The following is a 16,180-nucleotide window of genomic DNA, read 5'->3' on the forward strand; positions in this document are numbered from 1 at the left end:
ATTGCTGGGTCAAATGGGATTTCTATTTTTAGGTCCTTGAGGAATCGCCACACTGTCTTCCACAATGGTTGAATTAATTTACATTCCCACCAACAGTGTAAAAGTGTTCCTATTCTCCACATCCTCTCAGCATCTGTTGTTGCCCGATTTTTTAATGATCGCCATTCTAATTGGTGTGAGATGGTATCTCAATGTGGTTTTGATTTGCATTTCTCTGATGACCAGTGATGATGAGCATTTTTTCATATGTTTGTTGGCCTCCTGTATGTTTTCTTTTGTAAAGTATCTGTTCATATCCTTCGCCCATTTTTGAATAGGCTTGTTGGTTTTTTTCTTGTAGATCTGTTTTAGTTCTTTGTAAATTCTGGATATCAGCCCCTTGTCAGATGGGTAGGCTGCAAAAATTTGTTCCCATTCTGTTGGTTGCCGATTCACTCTACTGACTGTTTCTTTTGCCGTGCAGAAGCTGTGGAGTTTGATTAGGTCCCATTTGTCTATTTTGGCTTTTGTTGCCATTGCTTTTGGCGTTTTGGTCATGAAGTCCTTGCCTACACCTATGTCCTGAATGGTTTTGCCTAGATTTTCTTCTAAGGTTTTTATGGTAATAGGTCTGATGTTTAAGTCTTTAATCCATCTGGAGTTAATTTTGGTGTAAGGTGTCAGGAAGGGGTGCTGTTTCTGCTTTCTGCACATGGCTAGCCAGTTTTCCCAACACCATTTATTAAACAGGGAGTCCTTTCCCCATTGCTTGTTTTTGTCAGGTTTGTCGAAGATCAGATGGTTGTGGGTATGTTCTATTTCCTCTGAGGCCTCTGTTCTGTTCCATTGGTCTATATCTCTGTTTTGGTACCAGTACCATGCTGTTTTGATTACTGTAGCCTTGTAGTATAGTTTGAAGTCCGGTAGTGTGATGCCTCCTGCTTTCTTCTTTTTGCTTAGAATTGACTTGGCTATGCGGGCTCTCTTTTGGTTCCATATGAAGTTTAAGGTGTTTTTTTCCAGTTCTGTGAAGATGGTCATTGGTAGCTTGATGGGAATAGCGTTGAATCTGTAAATTACTTTGGGCAGTATGGCCATTTTCACGATGTTGATTCTTCCTAACCATGAACATGGAATGTTTCTCCATCTGTTTGTATCCTCCCTTATTTCGTTGAGCAATGGCTTGTAGTTCTCCTTGTAGAGGTCCTTTATGTTCCTTGTTAGTTGTATTCCTAGGTACTTTATTCTCTTTGTAGCAATTGTGAATGGCAGTTCGTTCTTGATTTGGCTCTCTTGAAGTCTATTACTGGTGTATAGGAATATTTGTGATTTTTGCACGTTGATTTTGTATCCTGAGACTTTGCTGAAGTTGTTTATCAGTTTCAGGAGATTTTGGGCTGAGATGATGGGGTCTTCCAGATATACAATCATGTCATCTGCAAATAGAGACAATTTGATTTCCTCTTTTCCAATTTGGATACCCTTTATTTCTTTTTCTTGCCTGATTGCTCTGGCTAGAACTTCCAGTACTATATTGAATAGGAGTGGTGAGAGAGGGCACCCTTGTATAGTGCCAGATTTCAAAGGGAATGCTTCCAGTTTTTGCCCATTCAGTATGACATTGGCTGTTGGTTTGTCGTAAATAGCTTTTATTGTTTTGAGATACGTTCCGTCAATACCTAGTTTATTGAGGGTTTTTAGCATAAAGCGTTGTTGAATTTTGTCAAAAGCCTTCTCTGCATCAATTGAGATAATCATGTGGTTTTTGTCTTTGGTTCTGTTTATGTGGTGAATTACGTTTATGGATTTGCGTATGTTGAACCAGCCTTGCATCCCCGGGATGAATCCTACTTGATCATGGTGGATGAGCTTTTTGATATGCTGTTGCAATCGGTTTGCCCGTATTTTATTGAAGATTTTTGCATCTATGTTCATCATGGATATTGGCCTGAAATTTTCTTTTCTTGTTGAGTCTCTGCCGGGTTTTGGTATCAGGATGATGTTTGTCTCGTAAAATGATTTGGGAAGGATTCCCTCTTTTTGGATTGTCTGGAATAGTTTCAGTAGGAATGGTATCAGCTCCTCTCTGTATGTCTGGTAGAATTCAGCTGTGAACCCATCTGGACCTGGGCTTTTTTTGGGTGGTAGGCTCTTTATTGCTGCCTCGACTTCAGACCATGTTATTGGTCTATTCAGGGTTTCGGCTTCTTCCAGGTTTAGGCTTGGGAGGATGCAGGTGTCCAGGAATTTATCCATTTCTTCCAGGTTTACTAGTTTATGTGCATAGAGTTGTTTGTAATAATCTCTGATGATGGTTTGGATTTCTGTGGAGTCTGTGGTGATATCCCCTTTATCGTTTTTTATTGCATCAATTTGGTTATTCTCTCTTTTCTTTTTTATTAATCTGGCTAGTGGTCTGTCTATTTTGTTGATCTTTTCAAAGAACCAGCTCCTGGATTTATTGATTTTTTGAAGAGTTTTTTGTGTCTCTATTTCCTTCAGTTCTGCTCTGATCTTAGTTATTTCCTGTCTTCTGCTAGGTTTTGAGTTTTTTTGATCTTGCTCCTCTAGCTCTTTCAATTTTGATGATAGGGTGTCAATTTTCGATCTCTCCTTTCTTCTCATGTGGGCACTCATTGCTATATATTTTCCTCTAGAGACTGCTTTAAATGTGTCCCAGATATTCTGGTATGTTGTGTCTTCGTTCTCATTGGTTTCGAAGAACATCTTTATTTCTGCCTTCATTTCATTGTTTATCCAGTCGACATTCAAGAGCAAGTTGTTCAGTTTCCATGAAGCTGTGCGGTTCTGAGTTAGTTTCTGCATTCTGAGTTCTAACTCGATTGCACTGTGGTCTGAGAGACTGTTTGTTATGATTTCTGTTCTTTTGCATTTGCTGAGGAGTGATTTATTGCCAATTATGTGGTCAATTTTAGAGTAGGTGTGATGTGGTGCTGAGAAGAATGTATATTCTGTGGATTTGGGGTGGAGAGTTCTGTAAATGTCTATTAGGTTTGCTTGTTCCAGGTCTGTATTCAGGTCCTGGATATCCTTGTTGATTTTCTGTCTGGATGATCTGTCTAATATTGACAATGGGGTGTTAAAGTCTCCCACTATTATTGTGTGGGAGTCTAAGTCTCTTTGTAAGTCATTAAGAACTTGCCTTATGTATCTGGGTGCTCCTGTATTGGGTGCGTATATATTTAGGATCGTTAGCTCTTCTTGTTGCAGTGATCCTTTTACCATTATGTAATGTCCTTCTTTGTCTCTTTTGATCTTTTTTGCTTTAAAGTCTATTTTATCAGAGATGAGAATTGCAACTCCTGCCTTTTTTTGCTCTCCATTTGCTTGGTAGATCTTCCTCCATCCCTTTATTTTGAGCCTTTGTGTATCCTTGCATGTAAGATGGGTTTCCTGGATACAGCACACTGATGGGTTTTGGCTTTTTATCCAATTTGCCAGTCTGTGTCTTTTGATTGGGGCATTTAGTCCATTGACATTTAGGGATAGTATTGTTATGTGTGAATTTGATACTGTCATTTTTATGCTACCTGGCTGTTTTGTTGGTTAGTTGATGCAGCTTCTTGATTCTGTTGATGCTCTTTTACCATTTCGTGTGTTTTTGGAGTGGCTGGTACTGGTTGTTCCTTTATATGTGTAGAGCCTCTTTCAGGAGTTCTTGTAGAGCAGGTTTGGTGGTGATGAAATCTCTGAGTGCTTGCTTGTTCACAAAGGATTTTATTTTTCCTTCACTTATGAAGCTGAGTTTGGCTGGATAGGAGATTCTGGGTTGAAAGTTCTTTTCTTTAAGGATGTTGAATATTGGCCCCCAATCTCTTCTGGCTTGTAGGGTTTCTGCTGAGAGATCTGCTGTGAGTCTAATGGGCTTCCCTTTGTGGGTAACCCGACCTTTCTCTCTGGCTGCCCTTAGCATTTTCTCTTTCATTTCAACCCTGGTGAATCTGACGATTATGTGCCTTGGGGTTGCTCTTCTTGAGGAATATCTTTGTGGTGTTCTCTGTATTTCCTGGATTTGAATATTGGTCTGCCTTGCTAGGTTGGGAAAGTTTTCCTGGATAATATCCTGAAGAGTATTTTCCAGCTTGGATTCATTCTCTTCATCACATTCAGGTACACCTATCAGACGTAGATTAGGTCTTTTCACATAGTCCCACATTTCTTGAAGATTTTGTTCATTCCTTTTTGTGCTTTTTTCTCTGTTCTTGCCTTCTCTTTTTATTTCATTGAGTTGATCTTCGACCTCTGATATCCTTTCTTCTGCTTGGTCAATTCGGCTGTTGAAGCTTGTGCATGCTTCACGAAGTTCTCGTGTTGCGTTTTTCAGCTCCATCAATTCACTTATACTCCTCTCTATGCTGTCCATTCTCGTCAGCAGTTCGTCCAATCTTTTTTCAAGGTTCCTATTTTCTTTGCGTGCGGTTAGAACATGTTCTTTTAGCTCACTGTAGTTTCTTACTACCCACCTTCTGAAGTCTGATTCTGTCATTTCATCACCCTCCTTCTCCATCCGGTCTGGTTCCCTTGCTGGTGAGGAGTTGTGATCCCTTTTAGGAGGAGAGGTGTTCTGGTTTTGGGAGTTTTCATCCTTTTTGCGCTGGTTTCTTCCCATTTTTGTGGGTTTATCCACCTGTTGTCTGTCTCTGTCCCAGGGAGTTGGAGCTTTATGAGTTTCCGTTGCACTACTGCCTTTTTTGATTTTTCTTTCAGGTCTGACCCGCCCAGCTAGCAGCACGCCTAGCCACTGCCTGCCCGCAGGGGCTTTGCTGAGCTGCTGTGGGCTCTCCCCAGCTGCCCTGAGCTCTTCCCTGTAGTCCTTTTTATATGGGCTTAGTTAGAACTCTCTAGGCAACGGTGGCCCCGCCTCTGTTATGGCGGACTCTCTCTGTTGTGGCAGGTTGCCTGCCTACGTAGCGGTGGAAAGTCTCAGTAATGGTGGAAGCCCCTCCCCCATGGAGCCGGACCGTCCAGGTTCAGCTGTGCTTGGTTTGGAGGGCTCAACCCAGAGGGTTTCCAATTACTGTTTTTGTTTTCGTTGTTGTTGGGGGTGGAGGGGTGGGACCAACCGAGCCTGATCACCTGGCTCCCTGACTCAGAGTCTTTTCTTTTAAGTTGAACGACCCCGCGTTCGGGTCGCCTGCTGAAAAGGTGCCGGGAACTCCCGTGCTGCGACTCACGGAGTCGGCTCCAACTGTGGCGCCGGCTCCTGGCGGATTTTTTGCCTAGGAATCTCCTGGCCTGACTCGCTATTTCAGATGAATGGGCAACTCTGCCGTCTCAGGGCTCTGCTCACCAGCTAAGAGGGCTCCCAGACCAGTGGCTTTTGTACGGAGAACCGCAGCAACATGGCGTGGTCACAGCAGCCGCGGGGGCGGAATCAGCCCCACGGGGGCCAAAACAGCCGCACCGGCTGGGACTGCCACGCTGGCCACCCCTCTGCCTGGGTATCTCCTGGTCTGTGGGCAATAAGAGTTCGTCTGGAAATGCGGCGTCCACTCACCCTCTGCACCTTCACTGGGAGCTGAAGTCCTGAGCTGTTCTTAGGTGGCCATCTTCCCAGCATTCTCCTTTTTTAATCTTTCTAAATGGGTAAGGAGAACCGATTCTAAGTAACTAATAATAATAGTAATAATGAGAAAAAGTACTCATTGCATAAAGTGGAAAAAAACTTTTTTCTGCACGTATGAAATAAGCACTATTGTTAAGGTTATTGCTTCTTAACCATCTGACATTCAGAAACTATTATGAAATCTATACATTGAGGTACAAATTCAAATGTAAGTTATAATTTGTTATTTTTATTCCCCAAAATGCGAATGTTTACCATATATCAAAGACTAAGCTGCTATATGTGGTTATTAATCAGAAATGGTTCTGGAAATTATAATGGTAATGTGATCTAAATAACTAGACCTTGATAGTTTAGAAACAATCAATTTGATCATTAAAACCACTTTGTTGGATTAATGATGTAGCACTTCAAGCAGTTATCAGCAAGGAAAGATTTTGAAGGCTAAAAGAATGATTTGGATTTTTATTAAGTCATTATAAACCATCACCAGGATGTGTCAAAAGCAAATTGTTGTTGTAGTTGTTGTCAACATATAGTTAAGTTTTTCATGTAATCTATTTATATAATCTATTTTATAAAATGCAATATCTAAAATTCAAAATCTGTCAGGCCATCTAATATAGGATCTGTCAACTTTTTTTCCAGATGTACAATAAAAAATTTGGTTTTAGTATATATATTGCTTAGCTTTTTACAAGTCAACACTTTATCTCTCTTGAGATTTAAGGGACTTTTTTTTGCCAAGAACTCTGGACTGTTGTATCCTTGAAGCACCATAAAATTGCACACTTGAGACTAAATGGCTTCTCTTTTTAGCATTCTCCTATAAGTCATCTGAATGAGAATGGATCAATGTTGAGACAGTCATGTTTTCCCTTTGAATGCTTAGGCTTAATTCTCTAAAAACTCATATACATTTAAAGCAAAGTTAGAATCAATCCCCTATAACTCTAAGATGAGGTTAAAATAACTACTCTAAGTATTTAAACATTTCCTTCCAGGAACAGAGGGCAAAAGCCCCACTTCAGAGAGACTGATTTACCAAGATAAATTCTCGGCTTTGCTAATACTGGATTTCAATTTATTAAATAAACAGTATCACAGTCAGATGTTTTCACAAGAAAATGTGCAGGGCAATAGGAAAAACTGAGTCATTTGCTCTGACCCATGCAAGTTTATAAAATATGTGACTATATGAAATAAATAAAAATGAAAAAGTAAAATTTAAAATGTGTGTAGGTTTAGTGGAGTGGTTACTGATACCAATTATTAGATAAATTTTTCCAAATAATTATTTTTCTGAAATTGAACATTCTACGCAATTGTTTTCTCTCAATTTTTATAGAACAAACTGGTATTGTATGATCTTAATTTTTTCAAGGAACAAAAAGTTGAAGTCAAAGAAAATATTTTCTTCTTACAAAGGACACTGCTTTACCATTGAAGTAGACAAATACTTGACTTCTAGACCTTCTATGCTTGACCAAGTCATGTAAATAAAATGGAAAGGTTAAAAAACAGGAATATTTTAAGTTAGACATGTATTGAATTCAAACCCATGGTCAAACAAATGTTCAAGAAACTCAAAATATACCTAGAGCCCAGAGATGTAGGTGAAGAGCAAATTTCAATTTATGATGCACTTGTTCTTGTACTCAGATTTTAACAGTTCTCTTTATACGTTAGCTTCAAAAGCTTAAATTGTATGCCCATTTCAAAGGACTATATTGAGAGGTCAGTAAGGTAGGCTAAAACGTGAAATTAATCTCTTCAAAATTACGTTGATGACTAACCACAAGGGGAATACTGCCCACTTTTTATTCAATGAGATATGTCCTAAATGGGACTGGAGAGAGAAAGTTAAGGAGAATTACAGATGTCAAGAGACCTTGAATTAGGTAGCAAATATGAAGGAAAATGTGATTAAATTTTCCTACAGCTTAGTGTGTCAGAATTTGGATGAGATTTTCTGTAGGCTCTCTATGTATGAGCTAATGAATGCTACAATCAACAGTTTATCCCAATGCATAGACCTAAACTGTCCTTATCAACAACATATCTGCAAGATAAATGTGTAAGAAAGTTGATGGTTAAGACATAGACTGTAGAATTTTTTTTTCAGAATCTGTTTATTTTCATTAACTACTTGGGTTTGTGTAGGTGTCTTAACATCCCTGAGCTTCACTTCCTTAATAATAATATCTACCTTAGAATATTGTGAGGATTGAGAAAAATGTATGAAAAGTACTTCACATAATGCATGGCATATATTAAATCCACCATCTAACTGCATATTATTCTTATCATAAGGAGAGAAGGGGGATGATATGAAAAACAATTTCAGAACAAAGGATTAAAGTAGCTTGCCTATCACTGAGGTGATGAGGAGTGCTCAAGAATTCCTTCAGCAAACACAATGTTGCTGCACAGACTGGAGACTTTGTGATATGCATTATCCATTTTGGTCTTGCAATTCATCAACCTTACAGTTTATGGTGTACTGCAGTGATGATAGAATCTTTAGCAGAAAAATCATAACTACTAGTGAGGGGAGTAATAGAATCAGTTCTATTCTGCAATAATAGGCATGAGCATCTCATTCAATTACAAACCTTACTTGTATGCATAGAATAAGATGCAGACATGGATAGTAATCATTCTGTGCCCAGGACTGTACCATATGTAAACAAAAATAATATGGTACCAGCATTCTAAATACTACAGAATATAAAAGAGATATATAAAAGTACAGAAGGTACTGACTTACTAGGGCTTGACTCATGATCTTTTTAATTTAAAAGTGGCTTTATTATTCACTTGCAATGTTTTTGACTTATTGTGGGTTCATCGGGATGTAACTCCTTGGCAGGTCAAGAGGAATCCGTATCAAGATTCTTAAAAGCAAACTGAAAATGTGCTTTAAACAACATGGAATATTTAAAATGTTATTTCAGACTTTTAAAGAGAAATTCAAAATGTGTATTGATTTAAAATTAGTTATGAGAATATGAAGATAATATATAAAGAAATTGTTTCTAAGCTTAGAAATTTCTAATATTTATTTGCAAACCCACATTTCTGTATTATTTAATTTGAGGTAATAGATACACTGCTAGTGTTACAGTAATCACGATGTTCTTCAAGGAAGCATTAAAAACTCAGTCTAAAACTTTATAGTGCATATTATTTTTTAAGAGTTCAAATGTCCATTAGTGAAAATTCAGAAGTTCTGATTTTATCTATTTTTTACTTATTTTTTCTTTTTCCAACTAGACGAGTTCAAAAGCAAGGGAGAACTGAAAGCAAATTCAGTTTTCCTACAGAAATGCCTTGGCTTTTATATGGTCCTTTATATTAAAAGCTTAGAAACGGCAGTATTTTCACTTTTTATGCTTTAGGCATTAATTGCTACTTCCCATGTACTCTAACACTCTCAACTAGGTTCTGTAATTTATTTGTTAAAAGTTTATTTTCAGGGCTGGGTGCGGTGGCTCAAGCCTGTAATCCCAGCACTTTGGGAGGCCGAGGCGGGTGGATCACAAGGTCGAGAGATCGAGACCATCCTGGTCAACATGGTGAAACCCAGTCTCTACTAAAAATACAAAAAACTAGCTGGGCGTGGTGGCACATGCCTGTAATCCCAGCTACTTGGGAGGCTGAGGCAGGAGAATTGCCCGAGCCCGGGAGGCGGAGGTTGCGGTGAGCCGAGATCGCGCCATTGCACTCCAGCCTGGGTAACAAGAGCAAAACTCCGTCTCAAAAAAAAAAAAAAGTTTATTTTCAGAATAGAGCTGTGATTTACATACCATGTGGACTAATGTTGCCTTCTGCCAATTTGTTATAAGATTAAATCCTGAGTAATTTAATTTTGTGATGGCAAATTATAATACAATAGAGGACAATAAAGCTAATTTTTAAAAACTTCATGTTTTCTACTGGTTCATGTTTCGATTTTAACAAGAAAAAAAATCATGAATATCACACCCATTGATGATATGGAAAGTCCTTTAGTTAAGGATTTTTATAGCATAGAGTTAAATAGCAATGACAGATTTGGACCATGTAATAAACACTGCATAGGGCTAAAAATGCAGTCATGGGGATGCTAGAAGTTAGAGATGCTAAGAGCAAGAAGATAATCTCTAAGGTCAATTGTATCATTTAATCAAAGTTTGCATTATGATAAAATGATTTTTCTCTTATTTTTAAATCAAATATAAGAAGCAATGTTGGGCTCTATTATGCTATAAGAAATTGCATTTCATTTGCAAATTTGAAGTTAACAACATAAAATCCATTTACCTGACTTAGTTGAATGTATGTTTATAAACTCTTTATTTACCTCTGTGTCATATTCAAAATAAAATTGAAAACTGATTTTCCCCAAATCCTTTGTTGAACAAGCAGGTGGGGTTGTAGTAAGGAGGTAAGAAAATAAATACAAATTATTCAAAAGCATGTGCCAAGCCACTAACTCCAGCAAAAATAATTGATAGAGTTTTACTTTGTGAAAATGATGTACTAAAAGTTGTTCACAAATCATTTTATATTGCAAAGTGATTTTCACATATTTTCCAGAGTCTTTTATTTTAAGTACATTTTCTTTATCCTCCTGAAAATACTTCTTATAATCTATCACACTGAAGCATAATTCTGCCTTTGTTTAATGGGATCGTTGTGGTTGTGGTGATTGTTTGGGCTATGACTTTCTCTTAATTCACTGCCTGTCTCTTTAATCACATCTATCTCCCATTTCCTCTGCTCGTTCTTTAAATAGTGGTGTCTCTAAGGCTCCACTCTGACCTCTTATCCTTCATTGTGTGCTCTATCTAGACTGGATCACACATTGTCATAGCTCCAATACTACTTCTTGGTTAGTAATGTTAGAACTCCCATCTTAACCTGTATACTTACTTTTAAACACAATTAACCAAAAAATTTGAAGACCTTCACTTGAAACTTTCACAATAGATTAAAACATCGAGAAATGCATTCATTATCTTTATCCCATCTATAAAACTTACATAATTAAGAGTGAATATCAACCATCAGATCATCTGATGTAATTCTTTCCCTTCTTTTTTTCTGAATAGATCTGATCCATCTACTTCAACTCCATGGGTAGCTCTGATTCTGCTCTTCAATTTCAATACTCCTAGCCAATATATGAGTGGGCATATTACCCAGGCCTGGCCAAATCACAGTATAACCTTAGCAGTAAATGTATGTATGTATGAAGTTATGAATAAGAAGGAAGGAAGGGGGTTGGAAATAAGAAAGCTTCTTTGGATTTTCCTAGAAAGTTTTGGAAAAATAATTCTCTTGTGAAAATGACTATGTAAGCCCAGAGTGTCCCATCATCCCACAAAGAGAAGCCATGAGAAAGCCGAAGAGAGTGCATTATCCTTGCATCTCAATATGCTTAGAGCTAGATCATCCATGGAAGTCACAGTTGATTGCATAACCCATTTTTTCTACTTAAGTTGCTTTGTCACCTGTGATGAAAGAAGCCTAACTTATATACCATATTATACGTGTCTATTTAACTGTTTCTTTGCCTTTCCTCAGAACATGGGCTTAATGTGCCCAGTGACTGGGTCTTAGTCATTTTTGTATTTGCTGTGATTGGTTAATTATTTGTCCCATTGAATATGTTCCCATTTTTGCTAAATAAATGAAAGGACACATTTTTAAGAGATGTTAAGTTCAGAAAGAGAAATAAAAATGAAGCAAGGCCAATTTCTCATAGTTATTTAATGGCAGAAAATACTTTTATTTCTGTCTTATATTTTAATAATGTCTAAAAATGGGTGTTTCCGCTCTGCAGAATGAGGTACCTGAGAAAATGCAACAAAATATGATCTGAATCACATATCTCATTTAAATTCCCACTCAGTAAAAGTCATTATATAAAAAACTGACCAGAAGCTCTCAGGAAACAGACAGTGTGATCCTGTCACAGATAAATTATATAAGGCATGGCAGTTTCATATTTCTGGGTTGTTGTTATGCATACAAGAATAACTGCAGGTAAAAATAAAATATAGCCCCATTGACAGAGGCTCTAGAAATTGAAAAAAGAAAAACAAAAACATCTTTAGGAAGTTCTCATCTCTCAATGTTCTATATCCTTTAGTCATCTCACCCATGCTTAGAAATTCAAGATATTTACATTGAATCTGTGGTTCATTATGTGTGTTATTTACATTTTAACAATATGAAATTATTCTATTAAATTATTCTAATTCATGAACACAAAATATCTTTATATTTATTTATGTAAAATTTTTGGCAGTTTATATTTTTCAGTTTATAATACTTCCACTTTTTTGGTTAGGTTTATTCTTAAGTATGCTATTTTTTTCAGTTCTATTATAAATGAGAGATTTTATTTTTCATTTCCACTTTTGGATGGTTGATAGTGTAGAAAAACACAAATTATTTTTGTATGTTGATATCGTATCCTACAACTGTTTTGAATTTATTAGTTCTAATAGGTTTTTTTCTTTTGGCAAAGGGTTTTCTACATATAAGATTATGTCACCTGCAAACAGAGACAATTGTACTTCCTTTCTGACTTCAATGACTTTATTTCTCTTTCTTGTCTAGTATCTCTGGCTAGGGTTTCTAGGATTATGTTAAATAGAAACAGTGAAAGTGGGCATCCTTGTCTGATTCTAAATTTTAAATAAAAAACTTTCAGATTTTCACATTCAATGTGTTGCTAGCTGGGGGCTTTCATATATAGGCTTTACTGGGTTAAGGTAAGTTCTTTCTATGTATAATTTGGTGAGAGTTTTTGTCACGAAAGGATGTTGAATTTTATTGAATGCTTTTTCTGCATCTATGAAGATTATCATGTGATTTTTGTTCTTCATTCCATTAAAGTACTGTATCACATGAATTGATTTGCATCCCAGGGATAAGTTCAACTGGTCAGAGTGTATGAGTTTTTAAATGTGCTATTGATTCACTTTGCTAATATTTTGTTGCAGATGTTTGCATCCACTTTCATTAAGAATATTTACCTGAAATTTTCTTTTCTTGTGGTGTTTTTGTCTGGCTTCGATATTAGGGTAACGCTGGCCCCATAAAATGCTGGCTTCATAAAATAAAATGACCCCATTCCCTCTTCTATTTTTTGGTAAAGTTTAAGAATAATTAATTATTCTTTAAATGGTTGATAAAAGTCATCTGTGAAGCTAGCTGAGCCTACGCTTTTTATTGTTGGTGAGTTTTTGACTACTGACTTAAACTCTTATTTGTTATTGGTCTTTTCAGGCTTTCCATTTTTCCTTGATTTAGTCTTAGTAGGTTGTATAGTTCTAGGCATCCATCCATTTCAAAGTGATCTATAGATTAAATGCAATTACCATAAAAATATCAGTTTTTTTTTTACATAAATAGAAATAGAATCCTAAAACTCATATGGAACCACAAAAGAACTTGACTATACATGAGTTCAAAATCACCAAATTGCATACATTAATTATGTGCAATTTCATATGCACTTTTACATCAGTAAAACTGGAAAAAAACCTTTAGCTTTTGGAGGAAAACAGAAAGAAAATTAGAAAGGATGAGGACTTCTCAAGGGCTTGAATTGATCTTCTACCGTTCCCATTTTCTATCTTTTCTAGTTTTCCTAAGTTGAAATTTTCCTTTTCTTATTGCCGCTTTTATGAGTATTATCTTTATTACTAACTCCTAAGTCACTCTAATTAGAAAAATAAATTATAACTCTCTGTTGTCTAGAAATCTTAAATAGCAATTTGCCAATCATTTTTGCAATGTAGATGGTGTGGGTTTTTGGTTACTATTTATGAAATCCTTTGCCAATCCCAGTAATATAAATATTTTTCTGCATTTTCCTTTTGAATCTTTAAAGGTATATTTTGACATATTTAGTTTTTTAATACATAACTTATCGTCTAAATCTTGACACCTTTCATAGCTAAAGGGAGTGCTGTAATAATAACCTTAGGGTAACAGTTGTAGATGTAACTGAACTGAGCAAAGTGAAGAATGAAGAGTGGGCACTCTGTATTTATTTTTTCTGGACTCAATAATTGCCTGTGGTATAATAAAGGAATTAAAATAATCTAGTCTACATGGATGGCCAATTCTTCCAACATGATTTTTTAAAATATCGTTTTCCTCTTTACAGTAATCTCAATGATACCATCATCATATATCAAGTTTTATATCTGTATGGACTCTTTCTAATGCTTTATTTCTATTTGTCTATCCATAGTCTTAATTACCGTAACTTTAAAATTAATTTTTATTTTATAAAGATTCTTTCAACTTTTTTTTTCAAAATTTTCTGAACTAATGTTAATCCTTTTCTATTCCATATGAAGTTCAGACCAGCTGATCAAATCACACACTCACACACATGCCTGCATGCACATCTCTTTGATGAAACTTGGGATTTGCTTGGAATTGTCTGAATGTTTAACAAATATAAGAAGAAAATCAGTATTCTTGATATAAGATATTTCTTCCTTCCTATAGGAAATAGCTTGAAAAAAGATATAAAGTATTTCTATTCATAAATCTGATGTTATCTCTATTTATTTAGATTTCATTGGCTGATTTTCAATAATTTTTATGAATGTCTCCATAATGACCATGCACATCCTTTGCCACATTTAGATCTAGTTACTCAGGTTATTTTTTTAATCATTCATATTTGTAATATCATATAAACTAATTTTCTAAATGTTAGTTCATAATATTTAGGGATAAAATTGAATTTGACATATTCATTTGTCATTTTTTGAATTCTTGAAGCATTTGCTTACTTCCTTCTGGAGTTGTGAGTGTTCTTTACATATTCTGTGTATAAGTCTTTTTATCAGATACATGTTTTACAAATATCTTCTTCCTATCTGTGGCTTATCTGATTTTTTATTTCCTTAAAAGTATCTCTCAGAGTGTAAGTTTTCAGTTTTATAAAATAAATTTTCCTTTTATGTATAATGCTTTCTATGTTAAAAGAAAATTCACCTAACCCTAAGTCACAAGGAATTTTTTCTATATTAAGTCTATGATCCATTCAGATTTAATTTTAACTAAAAGGATATCATTGAATGCATAACATTCAGATACTAGGTCTTCCATTTTTTAACTATTTGTCTTTGGGAGAGTTACTCAAACTTTCTAATCCCAAGTTTCCTCATTTGTAAAATGAGAATAACATAGCACAATCTTCTAGGATTGTTATAATGACAAAATGAGATAATGCTGAGACATTCTTAGCCCATCATCAATAACCCAGTGAGTGCTCATTAACCAGCTGATGCATGGTTACTTGTTCATGAGCTTGTAGAACATAGTAAATATTCAAAATATATTAAATATTAAGGCTAAATGTATCCTAAATCTCTTACATAAAACTTAACTCACGTAATTGATTACTTCCAAAATGTATATGTTCTGTAATTTAATATTAATTTCTAGAAAAAGTATTTTTAAAATAAGCATCTCTGTGCTGACATTTTTAAATGGCATATTCCAAAAAAATCCATTTTTAGGTCAATATTTTTATTTGACTATTACTTTGCTACAGTTAGTGATATTATACCAGGTTAATGTGAAAAATAATGAATAGTATGGGGTAAACAAGTCTGAGGAAAAGTGCACTTTAGAAACTGTATTATGAACTACATTATAGAACTGTATTATACTTATGTCATAAAAGCTGCTAAAAATACAGTACATATATCTAAGGTAATGGGAAGCCTCTGAGATGTGGGCTTTAGAAACTACTAAGCAATTAAAAATAAATCATAACAGTGTTACAGGTTTTTTTTTTGTTTTTTTTTGTTTGTTTGTTTTTTGTTTTTTGTTTTTTAGAAGAGGTCTCTGTTGCCCAGCAGGAGTGCAGTGGCTGGCATGCTCATAGCTCACTGCAACCACAAACTCCTAGGCTCAAGCAATGTTCTCATCTCCAGAGTCGCTGGGACTAGAGCCACACACTATCATATCCTGCTAAATTTTTTGTTTGGTTTTGGTTTTGAATTTTTTATTTTTTGGTTAGTTTGTTTTTTAGTAGAGTCCAGGTATGGCTACATTTTAGTAGAGCCCAGGCTGATCTGGAAGTTCTGGACTCAAGTGATCCTCCCACCTCTGCCCAACAAAGTGCTAGGGTTGAAGCAAGACCATCCCAGACTGAAGGTGTTGTACTTATGTTCTCCCTCTTAGGTTCATGTCACAGACACTTGCACTATTGGTAATCCATCAGGGAAGATAGCAAAGGAATTGAAACATTTGAATCACACAGTATTTAAATGAATATTTTACTCAATTCCCTAAATATTCATGATAAACAGTAAAAAGTCCCAAACTACATAGCCTATTATTTATCACAAATTCCACAATTAGCTAAGAAGACGATCTATAGATGCATTAGTTGGCTCTATTGGTAGGCAATAGGCCTTCTCCACTGCAATGTTCTGTGGCCCCAAGCAGAAAGCACCTATTTGAGATTTTTCTAATATTTTCTGAATACTACTTATTAAAGATGCATATTGGTTAAGGTAAATTCTGAGCACCAACCTTTCTGAAATCCTAAATTTCAGAAGTTTAAGGTGATGAAAATTGCTG

At 35.7% G+C, this 16,180-nt stretch overlaps 1 protein-coding gene across 1 annotated transcript in view; it reads right to left on the reverse strand.

The window, feature by feature from the left end:
• LOC141584941 (uncharacterized) overlaps nucleotides 1–16,180 on the reverse strand; it is a 410,771-nt gene that overhangs the window by 210,798 nt on the left and 183,793 nt on the right. The window contains exon 4 of the mRNA XM_074401915.1: nucleotides 5,498–5,578. The gene's annotated coding sequence lies outside the window, so the exon portion shown is untranslated. The remainder of the gene's footprint in view (nucleotides 1–5,497; nucleotides 5,579–16,180) is intronic.

This window comes from Saimiri boliviensis, chromosome 6 (genome assembly GCF_048565385.1).
Source record: "Saimiri boliviensis isolate mSaiBol1 chromosome 6, mSaiBol1.pri, whole genome shotgun sequence".
NCBI classification, from domain to species: Eukaryota; Metazoa; Chordata; class Mammalia; order Primates; family Cebidae; genus Saimiri; species Saimiri boliviensis.